Source organism: Trichosurus vulpecula, chromosome 1 (assembly GCF_011100635.1).
Source record: "Trichosurus vulpecula isolate mTriVul1 chromosome 1, mTriVul1.pri, whole genome shotgun sequence".
Classification (NCBI taxonomy): domain Eukaryota; kingdom Metazoa; phylum Chordata; class Mammalia; order Diprotodontia; family Phalangeridae; genus Trichosurus; species Trichosurus vulpecula.
In genome coordinates this window covers 137,685,439-137,701,422 of record NC_050573.1, presented here as the reverse complement: position 1 = coordinate 137,701,422, position 15,984 = coordinate 137,685,439, and positions in this window count along the sequence as shown.

Here is a 15,984-nt window from a genome sequence, read left to right as displayed (position 1 = left end):
TTTATGTTTTAATCAGTGTATGGAATTCCTTGATGTTGATAAGCAAAGTTCTGTAATTTACAGTCTTAATTTTTGCTGATATATTTTCCAGCGTCTTATCCTGCCAGATGAACTTCAGAACCTTCATAAGACAATTCAAATGTAAGCAGTTCAATTTTCTGGCTTGGTGCTGGTAGACTGTCCGGGTTTCAAAGGCATACAACAATGAGGTCAGTACAATGGCTCTGTAGACCTTTGGTTTGGTAGTCAGTCTAATACCTCTTCTCTCCCACATATACTTTTGGAGCCTCCCAAATACTGAGCTAGCTCTGGCAATGTGCACATCAACCTCATCATCTTTGTATACATCCCTGCGAAGTATACCGTTCAAAATTTCTCCATTTGCTGTAACTGATGGTTCCATGTATGGATGATGTCATGATGGCTAGTGGAAAACCTCTGTTTTCTTGGTGTCAATTATTAGTCCAAAATTAGAACAAGTGGCAGAGAATCAATACTCTATTGTGTCTCAGGCTCAAAGGCTGCATTAAGTACACAATTATCTACCAACAAAGTAGGATTATATGTGAAATTCTGAATCCTTAGTTTTCATAGCTTGCTTTTAAGTATATACATATATCTGCACATAATATACATGTGTATAATATTATAATGTTGAAATATCGTACATGTAATAAAATGTGTATTAATCATACATATACATATGCAACATAACAAACTTTACAATAAACTCCAGCAGATTCTTTTTATCTCCAGGATCAAAAATAAACTCATGTAGGGACATTTCAAGCTTTTCACAACCTGGCCACTGATTGTCTTTCTAATTACTCACCACCATGCACCATACTGGCCTATTTCCTCGTATACCATATACCATCTCTCATCTCTGCCTTTTTAACAGTTGCCTTCCCATGCCTGGAATGTTCTGTCTCCTCTTTTTTTCACCTCATAGAATCTGTGACTTCTTATTCAGTTCCAGTACAACTTCCTATAGATGCCCTTTCCTGTTTCCCCAGCTGCTGATGCCTTCCTCTTTAAGGTTACTTTCTATTTACTCTATGTATATCGTACATACATCTATTTGCCCTTCTCTCTACACCACAGAAAGTAAGCTTCTTGAAGTAGGGCCCATTTTCCTTTTGTTTCCATAGTACTTAGCACGGTGCCTCACAAATAGTCAGTACTTAATAAATGCTTGTTGATTGGTTGATTAAATAATTAAAAGAAGGAAGCATTCACTGAAGTAATAAAAGTAGTTAAGTGGTGCATTTAGACACTTAATAGCTGTGACCCTGGGTGAGTCATTTAGCCTTGTTTGCCTTGGTTTCCTCATCTGTAAAATGAGCCAGAGAAGGAAATGGCAAACCACTCCAGTGTCTTTGCCGAGAGTTGGACAAGATTGAAAGTGACTCAGCAGCAACAACAACAAAGTGGTGCTCTGGAGGGTTGGGCCTGCAGTCAGGAAGAGCTGAAGTCAAATTTAGCTTGAGATGCTCACTATCGATATAGTCCTGGGCAAGCCACTTAACTTCTGCCGGCCTTAGTTTCCTCATCTGTAAAATGGAGATAATAAGATCATGTATCGTCCAGGCTTGTTGTGAGAATAAAATGAGGCGAAAATCTATGAAATGTTTTGCAAACCTTAAAGTGCCATATGAATCCTAACAATAATAAGAAATATTATTATTGTTAAGTGTGGGAATGAGTGGTGGCTTCAATGGCTACAATTGGACTGATTCCACAACGGACCAATCACAATATTGAACGTGCATTTGACACAAGCAAGATCGATATTTACTCTGATGCTGATTGGTTCAATGTAAATCTTATTTCCTTAGGTAGAACTTATGCAGACTCTAGTTGACTCAGACAGGCTGTACTGCTTGCATCATTGGATATTGACCCACCTCTGTATGATTAATCCAGTGCATAGAAACATAGCCTGAGGAGGAAGACTGTATTTTATGGGAGGGAGGGAATGAACATTTATATAGTACCTACTGGCTCCTGTATGGTGACACTGTAGTAAGCACTTCTTACAAACATTATCGCGGTTGAGCTTCCCAATAACCCTGCAAGGTAGGTGCCATTACTATCCTTTTTTTTTTTACAATTGAGGAAACTGAGGCAAAGAGAAAATTTTTTTTTAAAGTGATATGTCCAGGGTCACACAACTAGTAAGTGTCTGAGGTTGGATTTGAATTCAGGTTTTCCTGACTCCAGGCCCGGGGCTCTATCCACTGCACCATTAGCTGCCTCCTTGTTGGAACGTAGTTTGATTAAATTCAATTCATCAAGTTTTCATTATATACCAATGCAAGGCACTCTGTTATGTGCAAAGTATTTGGGATATGATCCCCAAAATGAAAAACATTACATTCTCTCAAGAAGCATATACTGCACTGGGGGAATATAAGGGTACACCAAGTACACAGGTTAATAAATATAACATAATTTGAGGAAGCAAAGGATACTAGCAGCTAAAGGGATAGAAAAAATTCATACGAGTGGCACCTTTGTTTTGATAAGGGTTCATCTCCCTTATTAAAGAAGAATACATAAATACATATAAACCACAAAAGTTTTTTCCCTTCAGTCTTTTGCAGAAGCCTGCTGTTAATGCTTTACCCCAATGTCCTTGGGGAATGAGATTTCCCAGTGATAGGTTGCCAAGGCTTTTTGGTCTTAAGAATGTGTTGAAAACAAATGGTGGCATTACTTGCTGATATGTTGCAACTTAAACCGACATTTGCTTTACTTAGCAAAATAAATTCAGTTATTCTAAATTTACTTGCTGAAAAGTGAATCTTCAATTCATTTTCAATTTTATTTCATTTCAATTTTATTCACACTTCTACTGTGAAACACTTTCGTTATATCAATATGCAGAGTCAGTGACATTCATGCAAAATGGTTCTCCCCTGGAGTGAGTCCTGGAGCAGCAGGAGTATGTTAGTAATACCTGTGTGAACCACCAGGTGGTGCTTGAAGTTTGTGTTACAACAGTTCAAACAACTTGGGCACACACCCACAGTGTACACTGCTTGAGGTCTCTTAATCTTTGGATAATCCCTAATGTTATGGGTTCATATTTATAAGGAAGGTTATGAATTAATTGCTCTTTAAAATCATAACTCTCTTTGACTTCTATTGCCCTCATCACCTGAAGTCCCCAAGCTTGCTTCTTTTAAATATAAGCTAAATATATTTTCTATGGTGAAATCAAATGTAAAATATAATAGTTTAAAAATCTAATTAGCATCTTTTTTTCTTCTGGTAAAGTCTAAATTTCCAATTCCTCTCTTCCTCTCTTCTGTCCTTTCTTGTGCAGTGTCTAGGGAGCACAGCATGTTTAGACTCACATTCTAATGGGGCAGAGTTAACACACCCCAATCCTCAAATAATTTTGTCTTTGAAAATATAATTGTTATTCATATGAAGGGCTTTTGATTACTCCCCCTAGAAAGAGAAAATTCTCTCACAATGAACTGGCATAGTAGGATTCTAGCCCTGTGCTATGAGAGGTCATTGTCTCCCATGTCGTTCCCAAAACTATCCCGAGCCCTCATGTCATGAACATAGGAACCCAAGGAAATGCAAAAGATGGGATTAACTGCAGGTGTTTATAATAAATAGTACTAGATTTTTCAGATATCATCTTCAATAAAGTAAAAAGTTTAGAAATGGATGTCAGTAGCACTCAGATAAAATAAAGGGGTCAAGGAGTATCAATTCTTTTCTGTTTTCTTTTTTTGTTTGTTTTTTCTTTCGTCAGTGCTCCAACCCTTTGAACTGGTGCTCGTGATTTAATTTAAAAAAAAGTTTTATACCACACTGTTTTCCCTTTAGCTTTCATTCTCTAGTCAACCAGAGGTGTGGGTCTTCTCATACCTCTTCCAGAGAAAGGGGCCTGCTGATGTTGCCACACCTGCTGCTCCATGCTCCATTTGGGTGGAAGCCTTACCACCTCCTGACTCTCAATGTGTTCTCTTTCCTTCTCTCTCTTGGGGTCTCCTTTTTTAGGCCTGATCCAGTTCCACATTTGTATGACTAATCTAGTGCGTCTATGTTTACTACTTAGAAATAGAAACATAGCCTGGGGTGGAAGACTGTATTTTTTGAGAGGAAGGTCCAGGCATGATTACTTACAATTCCCAGAAAACCAGGGACAGACAAAGTCAGGAAAAGAGACACGGAGACGGAGACACAAAAACAGCGACAAAGAAAGGTACAGAGACAGAGATAGAGACTGAGAGAGGAGAGACAAATTTAAACTAATTTTCTTTTTAAAAAGTTTTATTGCTGCCTTTTAAAATAATATTTTATTTTCCCCAAATTACATGTAAAAACAATTTTTAATATTCTGTTTTTTAAAAAAATTGAGTTACAAATTCTCTCCTTCCCTGTTTCTTCTTCCCCCTCCCTTTGTTAGTAAGGAATCAAATAGAAGTTATTACATATGTGATCATGTAAAACACACAGTGTTTTGTGGAAGAAAACTTGAACAACAAAAAAGAAAGAAAATTTAAAAAGTATGCTTTGATCTGCATTCAGATTCCATCGATTCTCTCTCTGAAGGTGGATAGCATTTTTCATCATGAGTCCTTCAGAATTATCTTGGATCATTGTATTGCTGAGAATAACTAAGTCATTCACAGTTATTCATCATATAATATTGCTGTTACTATGTATGATGTTCTCCTGGCTCTGCTCACCTCAATCTGCATCAGTTCATGCAAGTCTTTCAAAGTTTTTTTTTCTGAAATCTGTTTGTTTATCATTTCTTATAGCACAATAGTATTCCATTACAATCACATACCACAACTTGTTCAGCCAGTCCCCAATTGATGGGCATCCCCTCAATTTCCAAATCTTTGCCACCACGAAAAGAGCTACTATGCATATTTTGGTACAAATAGGTCTCTCCCCCCTTTTTATCTCTTTGGGATACAGATTTAGTAGTGATATTGCCACATCAAAGGGTGTGCAGTTTTATAGCTCTTTGGGCATAGTTCCAAATTACTCTCCAGAATGGTTGGATCAGTTAATAATTTCCTAAGCAAGTATTTCTTAGACTTTTTGAAGATTTAAAAAATATTTGTCATTCAAGGTAAGAAATGATTCAAATCAGCCTCCAAATAAGTACTGTCCTTAGTTCTCCTAGTCTGTTGTAAGTTCTCCCATCTGTAAAATAAAGATAGTGATAGAACCTACTTCTCATAGGTTGAGGTAGGCATCAAATGAGATATATAAAGTGTTTTATAAAACTTAGAGCATTATAAAAATGGTAATAATTATATTTTAACGTTAGGAAAGTTTTTTGTTCATAATTTTAATATCTTTGAAAGCTTCTCTCTGGCCTTTAGAATTTAAAGAAGGGACAAATATTGGTAGCTTTAGACAGCACATTTTAGTCCAGTAAAAGCATTTGTAAATCATAATGACAAAAAGTGTTAAATGATTTATTTCAAACATAGAGGAGCCCATCATTATTTCATTCTTAAATAGAAAGGCAACACTTTTCACTCAGTTTCAACCTCTTTTCATCTATCACGCCTGTCAGGGCCAGACAGCTGCCTGTAGCTAAGCCATCTAAAACATTTGTAGATGAGAACAGCAGGAGACCATGGAGACCATAATGTATTCTGAGATGATCAACAATTAAATGAACCTCTTGATCAAAACAAAAGGAAAACAGCAGCGTTGAGGTTCCATTCTCCAAAGCTTCTAAAATATTTTGTTTGTTTTTGTACTTAATTGGGAATGTTTGGTTATTTTTAAGGGATTCATTGATTACATTTTCCTCTGTGTTAAAGGAGAACACTTAATGTTTATTTTGAATTTGATTGCCTGCATTTTTGTTTTTATTGCAGCTAGAGGCCTTTGGAAAGTGACATTTATAATATTTTCTGTGGAGTCTTTTTTGAAGGGTTGTTGAAAACCATAATTTTCTTTAAGTTCTCAATGAGTTTCTAAGATCATTCCAGGACTAGGACATAAGACATGGGCAAGGTACCCATGAGTTGAAGTGATCTTTTGGTTGAACTTAGTTTGGCATTTATATGCTGTCAAAAAGAAGCTAAAGGTTTGAAAATGCTACCAAATATAGCAGTATTTGACAGGGGCATCTTCATATGTGAATGATGATTTGCAGAAGTTGAAATCTCTTGGAGTATTCAGAGAAGCTGAGGTATCTGTGACACCCCTGGAGTAAAGGTGTCGGGAGAGCTCAGAGTGACCCTGTGACAGCCACCTTGGGTAAGACACTCTTATACTGAGATCCTTTTTGGGATCACATTGTTATTTTTAAAGTTAAAGCTAAAAATGGTATTGTGTGTGAATGTGTGTGTTTATGTGTGAGTGTGTGTACAGATAGATACACACATATAGATATACACACATACATACACATACATATATATGCACACATGTACACATATGTGCATGTGTTCACATAAAATATGTGTATACACATATGTGTATATAACATTTTTGTTTATTATTTGGTTATATTTATCTAATTCTGAGAGAGATATATAGTTCTACTGTCTATAGCTTCACGTAACTCATTTAAATTTTCCTTTAAGAATTTAGATGCTATGCCATTTGGTACATGTATGTTTAGAATTAATATTAATTTATTACACATGGTATCTTTTAAAAATACAGCTTTCCTGTTTATCTCTTTTAATTGAGTCTATTTTGCTGTTGCTTTGTCTGAAATGATGATTACTACCCTTGCTTTTTTATTTTAGCTAAAGAATAATAGATTCAGCTTCATGCCTTATTTTAATACTTTCTCTATCTTTCTGTTTCAAGTGTGTTTCTTATCAACAACATATTGTTGGATTCTGGTTTCTAAACCATTTTGTTATCCTCTTCTGTTTTAGGTGTGAGTTCATTCCATTTACATTCACAGTTCTGAATGCTATGTATTTCCCTCTATGTTATTCTCCTATATTTTTCCTTCCTTCATGCTCTAATTTCTCTTTTAAAAAATTAACATTTTATTTTTCCCCAATTACATGTTAAAACAATTATTAACATCAAAAAGAGTTTTGAGTTCCAAATTATATCCTTTCCTCCTTTCTTCTCTTCCTAATCTGATATACTTACATTTCCTCTTTAAGAGATTGTTTTGCTTCTGAAAAATCTCTCCCTTAATTTACCTTTCCTTTTATTCTCCCCCTTTCCTCTAACTCTTTTTCCTTCTATTTCCCTGTTGGGTGACATGTATTTCGGTACTCAACTACATGTATGTGTATATATTTCCCCCCCTTTGACCAGTTCAGATCAAGTGTCATCTACTCACTACCACTCCCTCCTCTTTGCTGTATGGACTTCTACTTATAAATTCCATTTATGAGATAATTTCCCCCATTCTTTCTCTCCTATCTCCCCTCTCCTAATGTATTCTTTTTCCCCACCCATTCCATTCATCTTTTAAGATAATCAAAAACAACAGAATCACTGCTAGACCCTCTGTCTAATTAGACTCCCTCTAAGACCCCTGATGATAGAATTCTGAGGGGGTACATCTATCATCTCCCCATATAAGAAGGTAAAAAGTTTGACTTTAGTTAGAGTAGATATATAGATTTGGGAATTAGTTGCTTAGAGATTATAATTAAAATTATGAAAACAGATAATATCACTAAGGGAGATAGTAGAGGGAGAAGAGAAGAGAAGAGGCTCCAGGACAGAGCAAAGGAGACTGAGAAGGAGTGATAAGATATGAGGAAGATCAGAGCAGAACATTGTTGTGAGAACCTAGAGAGGGAAGAGTATCCAGGAGAAGAGGATGATCATCAGAGTCAAAGGCTGTAGACAGCTCAAGAAAGATATGAAGTGAGGAAACGTGATTGAATTTAGCCACTAAGAGATTGTTAATAATTTCAAAGTGGGTAGTTTCAGTTAAATGATGAAGTTGAAGGCCAGATGGCAGCTGGTTCAGAAGAGAGAACAGAAGAAGTGGAGGCACATAGTATAGATAAGTTCCTCAAGGAGTCTGGCCAAGAAAGGGAGAAGAGAGCCTGGAAGATAGCTAGTGGCGATGGTTGTATCAAGAGAAGGTTTTTTAAAGATAGAGAAGACACATGAGTGTTTATACACAGCAGAGAGGGAGCTAGTGGATAGGGAAAGAGTGAATATTATAGAGAGAATGGTAATGAAAATTAGGGCAATCTGCTAGAGAAGGTGAGAGGGGATGAAATGAAGGGCTCATGTAGAGGTATTGGCTTTGACATCTCTTTGTGTTAGGAGTGATGGAGGAGATAGTGGGGAAAGGCATTTAAGTGATGTGAGATTAGAAGTAGGGGAAAAGAGTGATCTCATGAAGAATGGCTTCACTGGGGAGGGGGGAAGAAGTAAGAGTTGAGGGTCCTCAGCATTGATATAGGGGTCCTTAACCAAGAGTCCATTAAGTTGCTTTTTTATATATTTTGATAACTTTATTTTAATTTCATTGGTTTCCTTTATAAAGTTATGTGTATTATTTTATGCATAAAAATATTATTCTGAGAAGGGGTCCATAAGCTCCACTAACCTGCCAAATGGGACCACAAAACTAGGTTAACAACCCTTGAGTGGAGAGTTGTGGAACAGCAGCTCAGTGAGAGCTTTGAGGAAGGATGTGATAGGCGAGATAGCGAATTAATTAGGATGGTCAATGCTTTGCTCCAGATTAATGAAATCTAAAGGGTATAAAGCTTAAAATAATGAATCTTAAATATTGTGCAGTTTAAAAATTTGTAATATTTACATATGGATAACATGTATATTCCCTCAATATTATAGTTTATTGGATTGAGATTATCACATTGCTAGCATGAAGAATTAGTTTAATTAGAATGCTATCAGATGGCTTGCATTGTTCTTACCATATCTCTATGAGCCAAGATACTAACAAATTCCCTTTGCTCTTCAGCTGACTTTCTCTTAACTACTGCTTGCATGTTCTTCACCTAAAGAATTTCAAACTTGATTTGAGAATGGCTTTCTTCCTACTATCTCTGGGCACCAAAATTGCTAGTTAAGACTATGCTATTGAGGTAGCTAATGTCTATATTACAGATAAATAAACTGAGGCTCAGAACTTGGGTAAATTGCCCAAGGTCATCAAACTAATAATGTGAAGAATAAGAAATGACAAAGTCTTTTTGATTACAATTTCAACAATCTTTCCACAAAAAATAAAAAAAAAACAGTTACCTTGAGAGGAGGATAAGGAAATTGACTGACTGGTTTGAAAGTAATGTATACTCCACCCATTTGCAACTGAATGAGTGAAGCTTGATCATGGCTGATAAATGCAAGGGGAAACAGATGGTACAGAGGAATGAAAGCTGGATATGGAGTCAGACAGCCTTCATTTAAAACTCAGTTTCCTGTCTCACCATGAGCAAGTCATTTAGACTCTCTGGTCTCAGTTACATAATCTGTAAAATGAAGGATTTGGACTAGAGAACCTCTACAAGTCTTTCCAGTTCGAAATCTACATGAACAGTGATAACAAAATGGCAGCATCTAGGAAAAGGAATGTTTAAAAAAAAAGTTAAATGTTATGGAGGTGGGGCAGAGCCAAGATGGTGGCAGGAAAGCAGGGACTTGCTTAGGCTCTCCCCCAAATCCCTTCCAACGCCTGTAAAAAATGTCTCTGAACAAATTCTAGAGCTACAGAATCCATGAAATAAGAGAGGAAAGCAGGTCTCCATCCCAAGAAGGCCAGATTGTCATTGGGAAGGGTCTATCACACTGTGCTGGGAGCAGAGCACAGCCCAGCAGGGGCTGCACCAGGACAGACCAGACCAGGAGTCTGGCAGAGCAGGTCATAGGGCCCTGAATCACTGAGCTATGGCAGTTACCAGACTTCTCATACACCAAAGACAACTTAGCAGGTCAGTGGGAAAACTTCTGGGTCAGGGTGAGAGGAGTTCACAGTCAGCCCCAGACCAGGGGGCAGAAGAGGTGGTGCAGTGTGGCGACTGCAGCAGCAGCTGCTGCTGCTTCCAGAGCTCCAGCTGCAGTTGCTTCTGGCAGGATTCCAGAGGAATCAAGCAGTGAATCAGAGAGGAAGTGCAAGGAGCACTTTGCTGACACAGAGGCAGTGTTCTCTTGCTTTGTCCTCTTTGGATCTGGGTTGTGGTCCTGATTGGCAGTTGTTCGGGGAGGAGGAACACCAGTGTGGCAGAGCTTGCCATGTAGAAGTAGCTCTGAAAACAGCAGCTTGAAGCTTGGGACAAAGCACTCGCCATTCTGAAGCCAGTCATACCCTGACAAAAAACCTCAAGCATCAAGTAGTTGGCTGGGAACATTGCCAGGCAGTGAAAGACTCAGACTATTAAATCTTTTTTTGGTGACAAAGAAGATCAAAACATACAGCCAGAAGAAGTCAACAAAGTCAAAGAGCCCATATCAAAAGCCTCCAAGAAAAATATGAACTGGTGTCAAACCATGGAAGAGCTCAAAAAGGATTAGGAAAGGCAAGTAAGAGAAGTGAAGGAAAAATTGGGAAGATAAATGAAATTGATGCAAGAAAACCATGAAAAACAAGTCAATGACTTGCTAAAGGAGACCCAAGAATACTGAAAAAAATAACACCTTAAAAATAGGCTAACCCAAATGGTAAAAGAGCTCCAAAAAGTCAATGAGGAGAAGAATGCCTTAAAAGACAGAATTAGCCAAATGGAAAAGGAGGTCCAAAAGACCACTGAAGAAAATACTACCTTAAAAATTAGAATGGAGCAAGTGGAAGCTAGTGACTTTATGAAAAATCAAGAAATTATAAAACAGAAACAAAAGAATGAAAAAATGGAAGACAATGTGAAATATCTCATTGGAAAAACCACTGACCTGGAGAATAGATCCAGGAGAGATAACTTAAAAATTATTGGACTCCCTGAAAGCCATGATCAAAAAGAGAGCCTAGACATCATCTTTCAAGAAATTCTCAAGGAAAACTTCCCTGATATTCTAGAACCAGAGGGTAAAATAGAATTGAAGGAATCCACTGATCACCTCTTGAAAAAGATTCCAAGAAGAAAACTCCTAGGAATATTGTCACCAAATTCCAGAGTTCCCAGATCAAGGAGAAAATTTTGCAAGCAGCCAGAAAGAAATAATCCTAGTATTGTGGAGACACAATCAGAATAATACAAGATTCAGCAGCTTCTACATTAAGGGATTTAAGGGCTTGGAATATGATATTCTGGAGGCAAAAGGAGCTAGTATTAAAACCAAGAATAACCTACCCAGCAAAAATGAGTATAACACTCTAGTACAAAATATGGATTTTCAATAAAATAGAGGACTTCCAAGCATTCTTGAAGAAGAAAAGACCATAGCTGAAGAAAAAGTTTGACTTTCAAAGAGAAATCATAAGAGACTTACTAAACTTGAACTCTTTTGATTACATTCCTACATGGAAAGAGGATATTTGTAACTCATGAAACCTTTCTCAGTATAAGGTAGTTGAAGGGAATATACATACATACATATGTACATATACATGTATACATAAGAAGAGAGAGAAAGAGAGAGAGAGAGAGAGAGAGAGAGAGAGAGAGAGAGAGAGAGAGAGAGAGACAAAGGGAAAAGGGTGAGTTGAATATGAAGGGATGATATCGAAAAACAAATAAGTACAATTAAGTGGTGAGAGAGAAATATATTGGGAGAAGGAGAAAGGGAGAGATAGAATGGAGTAAATTATCTCACATAAAAGTGGCAAGAAAAAGCAGTTCTATTGGAAGGGAAGAGGGGGCAGTCGAAAGGGAATAAATGAATCTTGCAGTCATCAGACTTGACTTAAGGAGGGAGTAACATACACACTCAATTGGGTATCTTACCCTACAGGAAAGTAGGGGGGAAGGGGATAAGAGAGAATGGATGACAGAAGGGAGGGCAGAGCTGGGAAGGAGGTAATCAAAAGCAAACACTTTTGAAAAGGGCCAGGGTCAAGGGGAAAAAATTGAATAAAGTGGAACAGGACAGGATGGAGGGAAATAGTCTTTCACAACATGACTGTTATGAAAGTGTTTTACATAATGATACATGTGTGGCCTATGTTGAATTGCTTGCCTTCTCAAGGGGGGTGGGTGGGGAGGGAAGAAGGGAGAAAATTTAGAACTCAAAGTTCTAAAAACACATGCTCAAAAAAGTGGGTTTTTTACATGCAACTGGGAAATAAGATATACAAATGATGGGGCATAGAAATCTATCTTGCCCTATGAGGAAGTAAGGTGAAAAGAGGTAAGGGGGGTGGGGTGACAGAAGGGAGGACAGACTGGGCAAAAGGGCAATCAGAATATATGCCATTTTGGGGGAGGATAGAAATGGGGAGAAAATTTGTAACTCAAAATCCTGTGGAAATCAATGTTGAAAACTAAAAAATATTAAATAAAGAAATAGAAAGAAAAAAAAAGTTATGAAGGAATAGGGCACTTAGATCCTCAAAACCTAGAGTACTTGGAAGTCCCTTTCAAATTACTATCAGTTCTTAGTTTTTTTTCCCCCTTTCTTTTCTTGACTTTAATCTTTATTACCTCAAGGACCATCATTCAAAATGGATAAAAATAGGATTCTTTACTGAATTTTCTTGTTTTCTGTTTTATTATTCATATTGTAGCATGCTGGAAAACTACTGTGCATAGGGTTTTAAAGTCTCTCGATATGTTCCATATGTTCAAATACATTTTATGATGCTTAAAAGCAAAAGGTGACTCCATGGAATGGCTTTTGGTTATTTTTTTTAAATTACAAAAAGATCATGATTTCAAGAGCTTTATTGGTTAAATAGACTTATGCAGACTTTCCTGGGAACCTAGTCACCATTTGTAACATTTATTCTATGGGAAAATGCACTCTGAGATCTAAACAACTGACTCACAAGTGAACTTTTGGAGCACAACCAATTCATAAGCTGGAGACTGTGTGTACATGCAGGAAGTGACAAACCACGTCTGCATAGCCTTCTCAAAGTACACATTCTGTATATGAGCTAAAGTTCTTTGCAACTCAAGAAGTAAAATTGGGTGATCAGTAAAATATAGTGAATAAATTTTTATAGTCATTAGAAAGACTTAATGTGTGGTATAATGGATGGAAAGCTGGGCATAGAGTTAGAAAGCCCCATGATGGAATCTTGTCTTAGACTTTTATGAGCCATGAGACTCTAGTTAAGTTGACCTAATGTCTTGGGCCTCAGTTTCTTCATCTCTTAGATGGAACACCTATCTTCCAAGAATGCTGTCAGACTCATATGAAATAATGCCAATAAAATGCTACCTATATTTTAGCTTGTTAAGAAATGTAATGACAAAGATTGATCATCAGATGAAGGCAGGAACATGAATACTGCCATCTTTCAACATGAAAGACAAAGATCATAGAATTTTTAAAGTATATAAGCATACTGCATGGAATTGTAAAGGGAGAAAGAAATAGAAAAATGATTATAGTGAGTCTTTGTCTTGGGGAAAAGGTAATTATTGAATTTGGAGTCAGGTGACTGATTTAAAGTCCTGGCTCTGATGCTTAATTGTAGTTGCTTTGGGTGAATTTTACCTTCATGGGTCCCAGTTTTTTCATCTGTAAAATGAGGGGGTTGGATTAAGTGGGCCCTGATGTTCTTTCTAGCTCTAAATTGAATATCCTACATACTTTGCTTTGTATATATTTCATATATGGTGGATGGGTTTCCTGTGTTCATTAATGAGAGCAATTAATTGATAAAAATGGCGGACTATCCACAAATAATTTATAATTAACATTCCATAGTTTTATATTTTTGTTTACATATGGATATATCTAATATTACTTATAACTTCAGACAGAATAATGAAACTGCCTCTACAAAGACCCAGACTTCCCATTCTCCCCTTGTTCAATTTGTTGTGACAGTTATTTTTCATTTTTGACCCCATTTGTGGTTTTCTTGGCAAAGACACTGGAGTGTTTGCCATTTCCTTCTCCAGCTCATTTTACAGATGAGGCAACTAAGGCAAACAGGGTTAAGTGACTTGTTCAGGGTCACACAGCTTATAACTGTCTAAGGCTGGATTTGAACTCAGGATGAAGAGTCTTCCTGACTCCAGGCCTGGCATTCTATCTACTGTGCCACTTAGCTGTCATGCTCAATACTTCCACAGACTCCACCATGTAAGAGACAGCTAGCACCACACTCTTAGACCCAAAGCAGCAACCAAAAGCAGAGTTGACCCATCCCTATGATTTGTGTGGGACACAACTTCCCAAGGGTAGGGAATTAAACACATACAATGCTTGGTTTTTAAAGTATTTCTTTCTAATCCCTGCTGGGTGAACATAAACAGATGTGCTCTTTATATTTAAAAAATGGTTTAAGATTAGGTGACAATGAGAATAAAGGCTTGAAAGCAAAATTCTACCTGGATGACCTATTATACAGGAAATATGCTCCCGGATTATTGACAGTCAACTGCTTTGAGCTGCTGGGAAGGTGTATGTCATATAAATGCAAATATGTTTTCACTTGTAAAAAAAACTATATAAAAACTGTTTTACATAGAATTTGAAGTGAACATTCCAGTTTTTCATCTGATTGAAACCATTGGCTATTTTTATTTACAGATGTTCTTTGGACTTACTACCATCTGCTGCTCATTGCTTGAGCATGCAGAATTCCTGAGATCATGTATCCTTCAGCAGATTTCTTTGTTATGGTTATTGCAGCCTGTTGGTTCAACTTTTCTTGGTAGTTATATAGATCTTCTTGCTGAGCTCTCTGTACTTTGGGTTGCACAACTTTAGCATAATCCGAACTAAAAATTCTAAGTTTCTAGAATTAAAATAATCCTCTAGCAATTATTATGGGTTAAAGGCCTCTGACCTTGACTGTCAGCACTAGTTTGTTTGCTTTTGTTAACAGGATTAGGTTTTCTTTGTTCCTCATCTAAGACTTATAATGTCTGTAGTATCAGAGTAGTATTGGCAAGTCCAGAGACGACTTTACTTAATGGCCAAAAAAGTTTGTGATGAGAAGGCATTAGTGTCCATTTGCTTAGATTATACCAGGCAAATGATGAATTGAGATGATACGTGGGCTGCATACTCCTCCCCCCGCACAATCAATCAATCAATCAATAAAAGAATTTGAGCTAAAACTTTTTTTGAAATGGCTATTAGAGTAGATTTAGCCAGAATTGTCTCAATATTCTATTTTGTACTGCCCTTGGGAAACTACATCCTAAACAACAGATTGTAAAGATATTTAGAATTTCTATAATAATCTGCAATTTCTTGGGTAGGGACTCTCTCCCCATTAATCTAGATTTCGGGCCATCTAAGTCTTCTTAACTTGTGCAAATCTGTTTCAGGTTTAACTGTAAATTCTCCATAGAGATTCCTACCAATTTACTGAAGGCTTCTGTCTTGTTCTTTTTCTGCCATGATTATACAAGAGTCCATTTGCTATTTCTCATTCTGGCTATATAACAAGCTCATTTTCCTTTCTGTTCCAACATAGCTTCAATAATATCTTTTACTCCTTTTTATGCATGAATTGTCATTGGTTATATGCTGAAATAATCTGCATTTTGATTGTTCATTGTGGCATTTGCAATTTTAGACCTTTGTAATAATTACATTATATGATTTGTATTCCTGTAGCATTGTTAAGATAATTGTGATGTTTAAAAGATGGGTTTTTGTAGCGACAGAGAGTTTGGGATCCTTCAAATCACTACAGTATTTTTCAAATGAATTCAACCTGGTTTCCTTTTCCTGTGTTTATAGATTTAGAGGTGCAGGCTATCTTTTCCAAGACCGAATTCATTCATTTTCCCTCCCACGTTACTCCATCCTTGGAGCTTCCTTTTTTCTTGGGATTGAACTGTCACCCCTCTCAATGACCCAAGCTCTCTCCTCTACCTCAACTCACTCTACATCCTTTCCTTTGTAAGTCCTGTGGATTTTATAGTTGATATGTTTTTTAAATCTGTTCCCTCTCTT